This window comes from Myotis brandtii, unplaced genomic scaffold, assembly GCF_000412655.1.
Source record: "Myotis brandtii unplaced genomic scaffold, ASM41265v1 scaffold45, whole genome shotgun sequence".
In the NCBI taxonomy this organism is placed as follows: Eukaryota; Metazoa; Chordata; class Mammalia; order Chiroptera; family Vespertilionidae; genus Myotis; species Myotis brandtii.
The window spans coordinates 7,976,790-7,981,791 of NW_005367209.1; the positions used below are offsets into that span (position 1 = coordinate 7,976,790).

The 5,002-nt window shown below is 49.7% G+C and overlaps 1 protein-coding gene across 1 annotated transcript in view; it reads left to right on the forward strand.

Annotated features, from left to right (window-relative positions):
- The window catches only part of LOC102250558, a gene marked incomplete at its 3' end in the record, with an annotated part of 38,757 nt that overhangs the window by 28,650 nt on the left and 5,105 nt on the right, over positions 1–5,002 (forward strand). The window lies entirely within an intron of this gene.

Consider the following 5,002-nt stretch of genomic DNA (forward strand, 5'->3'; position numbering starts at 1 on the left):
GGGAAATGCTCTCCTCCCTGACAAATCTGAGATGTGAGAGGAGGAATAGCCTGTCCTGACTCTTAGATGTAATTCTGTGAAGATGGGAAGCTGACAGTTACAGCAGCAGCTTCCTGACCCTGAGACAGGCCTGAGGCAAAACAAACTGAGGCTGAGGCAAGAACGTGTCCTCAATGACACCTCTGAGCTGGGTGCTGGCTGAGACCATTAATGCCCTTGGTTACTTCCCTCAGCTGTTTGCACACTTACCTCTGCTCCAAGCATCCTACCTGACATTAGCCAGGCAACAGAGCACTTTAGAGCCAGTGAAAGTTATGCCACAAGATTATTTATTAACACCGGCTGTGCAGCTCAGAGAAAAGAATTACAGAATGGTATGTTCCCATTTTATTAAAAAGTGGATTCATTTTTCAAGGAAAATGTTTTAGAAATCGTTATCTCTGATGTAGTTGTGTCTGAAAGACAACAACTTAATGCCTTCTTATGGCATCTTTTCATTTTCTATGGATTTTTTCTACAACACGCATGTAAGGCCTGCCTCAGAGATATTGCGGGCTCAGTTCCAGAATTCTGTGATAAAATGAGTCATAATCTTTTTGCTGGTGGAGGGTCTTTTAAAAAGAATTACCTTTATTGTTAAAAGTATTACAGATGTCCCCTTTGTGTGTGTGAGTGTGTATGTGTGTTTTTCCCATTGACCCCCTTCACCCCAGGCCCACCCCTCCCAGGCCCTCACCACTCTATTGCCTGTATCCATGGTTATGCACAATGCATACAGGTTCCCTGGTGAATCAATGCCCTCCCACCCTCCACCCACTGCTTTCCCTGGTGGGGAAGGGTCTTCTTGTTTTCCATTTGTAAAACCGCCAACACCTGTGAAAGTGCAAATAAAGTGAAGCTCAATAAAGCAAAGTGAAACAAAATGAGCTACGCCTGTGTCAGCTCAGATTCCGCCACCGTGTTCCATTTCTCTGTCAATTCAGAGTGATTCTGGGGAGGAAGAAAGGTAAACATGCATTCCACTAAGCTTTCTTGAACTGGGCATATGCTCTCTTAGTAGGGAAAGTTGTGTGTGTGTGTTTTCAGGTTGTTTATGAAATGAAATTGGATAGTAATAGGCATTTACTTTTTATGAGCACAAAATATTACAAACAGTTTTCATTTCCCTTTCTTACTTATCATGACTTTGTAGCATTTCCCATCAGAACTTCTTCTGTGAAGGAAAACAGTCCCAACATGGAGGCTGTGCAGGGCTCACAGGAACAGCAGGTGACACTAAGTCCTGTAGGGAAGGACAGCACCTGCCTCTGGGGGTGTGGGATCATCCTGAGATGAAGCATCTGATGTCTGGATGCATCGGGTTTCCGAGGAGCTACTGCCACAGATGGTGCTCATCTGTTTGGCTCTCCTCAAACGCCCGTTCTTTTCCACCTTCTCCATCCAGACACAAACGTGTTTCTTTATAAACCTGGCCCGTCTCCAAGTTTAGTGTGGACATATCACATTCAAGCCATTGCGATTCAAATCCCAGTCCAGCACCTATGGCTTCTATGAAGCTTTCTTTCAGGGCCCGATGCCCATGGAGCATATGCAGCCGAGACAATTCGTCCTTAAAGCTTCTGATTGCTTCCCGTTCCTTGTTGGTAAACTTTTCTTTCATACTCAGAAGACATTCTGAAGTTGAGCCACGACCTGGTTCAATTCCATCTTGTAGCCCAGATTCAGCAGCAAGTACCACACAGTCACTTTAATGAGAGGCGTTAAAGATGAAACTGGGTAAGGAATAGATGAGTTTTTTGCAAGAACTGGTTTCCTTTTTGCAGTTCCCTGCAAATGAATGTTATTCCAAGGGATGTTCTATTTCTCTGCACTAACTTCCATCATCATTAGACGGCCGTCCATGGCTGCCAGAGCATCCCTGGCAGAGACGAACTCCTCGGGCTGCTGGTGGTACCTCCAGGAGCCATTCTGCTCAGCTGCGCAGCCAAGTGTTGCAGGAAAAGGCCCAGCGCACCCCCTCCATTGCTGGCACCAAGCAGACCCACTTGATGGGGAAAAACTTAAACCCACTCTCTGCCACATCACTTAACTTCCTCTCTGTGCCTCAGTTTCCTCATTTGTTATAGGCTCTCACATTACAGGCTCATTGTGAGGGTTGCATGTATGACTCCTGTAATGTGCTGGGCTCAAAGCCTATTCAGATGGTGCTCTTAGTCGATGAAAGCTGTTGTTGATAAATACTGACCGAGCCCAAAGGCTCAACAATGGTGAATAAATACCTGCTCTGTGCTTCCCTCCAGGAGGGGCAGGTGAGGAGCTGCAGGTGATTCAGCCTCAGAAGTCAGTGTCTGTCGCAGCTGGAGAGACGGCCACTCTGAGCTGCACTGTGACCTCCCTGACCCCGGTGGGGCCCATCCAGTGGTTCAGAGGGACAGGGCCAGGCCGGGAGTTTATCTACAGTGCCGGAGGAGGCCACTCCCCCCGGGTAACATGGGTTGCAGACACCACGAGGAGAGACAACATCGACTTTTCCATCCGCATCAGTAACATCACCCCAGCAGACACAGGGACCTACTACTGTGTGAAGTTCCAGAGAGGAAGCACTGGTGACATGGAGCTCAAGTCTGGGGCAGGCACTCAGCTCAGCGTGAGTAGTGAGTACAGGGGGATCCTTTGTCCCTCATGTGTGACAACAAGTCAGTAAAATCGACTTCCATCTCTGAGCAACAACTAAGAGTCAGGTGGGGAGGTGGGTGCTTATAGTCCTGCTCTGATTCATGGTCTGATTTCACTCTGTCTGCGGATCAGGGAAGCTGAGACCTGGAGATGTCATGCTATTTGCTCAGCCCCCATGGCTGGTCAGTGGTGGGAAAAGTCTGGAACCCCCGCTTGTCTGGCTCCCCAGCCCTGGCCTTTCAATCCTGTCAGCCCCTTGGTTGCAGGGATGCGAGAACTGACAGCTGAGTGACTTGCCCATCACAAGGCCAGACCTCACCCACCTCCAGGGAGTGCTCCCCTCAATGGGGCCAAGGCTCCTCCTTAGTGACACCCACTGGGCACCTGCTGTGAGCCAGGCTCTGTGCTGGGTGCTGAGGCAGCTGCAGAACAAAGCAGGCAACGTCTCTTCTTCTCGAAGCTTTGTTCCTTCTCTTCAGTAGGGAAAACTCACCGAGGGGAGGGAGTAGAGAAGGTGCTGCTTTATCTCAGCCTCAGAAACATCACAGGAGAAGGAAATCCTGAGAGGCTCAGACTCACTGTTCACTCTGACAGCCCCGCTGGAAAAAAAATGCCCAGAAGTGGGTGATCACTGTGGGTCTGCCTAGAAACTCCCCTTTATTCCAGAATCCCAGTCACTGTCATGAAGCCTCCAAGCAGAGTTGGGTTGTCTCAGAATGTCCCTCACCCATGGAAGAGGTTCCCCATGTGGGAGACTTAGGGGTCGTCCCATTGAGGCAACACCGTTCTCCTTCAGGGTGTTTACCAGAGGCCCAGGATCCTGAATCCTGGACTGTGAGCACGCAGGGACCTTTAGACCATCCAGCCTGACTCCCCAAGTACAGAGGGGCACCTGAGATCAAAAGGTGAAGGGACTCTGTCCAAAGTCACATGGCCAGTGAGTGAAGAGGTTTTTCCAGAACCCCATCTGATTTTACAGGCTTTTTCCTGCTTCAGAGACAGATGCTCTTTCCATCAAAAAGCCTGGTGAATGCAGGCAATGAATAAAGCTCATTCCAGCACACCATTGAACAGGGCGCCAGCACCTCTTATGTTCACTGGTACCCAAAGCTTCACATGCCCCTCACACTCAGACTTTGAGGCCCAGGTGATTGGGAACCTCTCCCTACCTCCAGCCACATCTCCCCAAATGCAGCATCCACATCAGCACCTAGAGCTGCCCCTCCTTCTACAGCTGCCTCCCCTCCAGCCTGTGGAGACAGCATCGTTCATTCACTGTCTTCTGTTGATGGATGAATAGCCTTGGGCTATTCACACAGTGACACGGGATATCTTGTCCATGGGTCACCCTACTCAAGAGGGAGGTGCCCAAGGAAGCAGCACTGCTAGGGCACAGAGTGTGTGCATTTTAATTTGTGTGGGTCTTGCCAAATTTCCCTCCTAGACATGGTGGCAATGGGGTCTCTCAACAACTTTTGGACACAGGCAGGGAAGGTGGCTTTATCCTGAATTTTCAGGTATTACAACAGTTCCCAATAGTGTGTCCCTTGCTAAGGCCATCACAGGTGTCAGTGGTTCCATCACCACTGAGATCTGCTGCCTCCTGGTAGAGAGCTCGTTCCCCTTCCCTGAGCTACTTGCCCAGGTGATGCCCTGGCTGAGAAAGCTGGAGGTGGGAGAGGTCAGAGGTCTCTGCTCTCTGCAACACCCCACTGTGCTTGTCAAAGTGTAGAGAAAGCTCCACCTCTTTTGTTTTTATGTTTTCAAGTTCTGTTTCATTGGTTTTTTTAAAAAACATGTTTTTGTTGATTTCAGAGAAGAAGGGAGAGGGATAGAGAGACAGAAACATCAATGATGGGAGAGAACCATTGATCAGCTGCCTCCTGCACCCCCCCTACTGGAGATGGAGCCCACATCCCACAGGTGTGCCCTGACCAGGAATCCACAGTGATCTCCTGATTCATGTGTTGATGCTCAACCACTGTGCCACACTGGCCAGGCTCTGATCCTTTTCTTAGAATCATGTATTGCTATGTTTTTTAGCAAACAACAACAACAACACAAAAACAAACAAACAAAAACAGACACACATTTAAAAAAAAAAGTCCTGAAAGGTGACACACCAGCCCTCTCGGAGGGGATTCGAACAGAAGAGAAGGAGTAGCCTCATCTGCCTCCCAGCGCACAGCGGGCACTTCTGAGCCTCTCCGCACTCCCCCACGACCTTTGTGTGTCCTCTGGCCGCCCTCCCAGCCCCAGGCTCCAGACAACTCTTGGGGTGGCTGCCACCACCAGCTGCCCGCCCCCCCACCTCTTGACCTAGGAG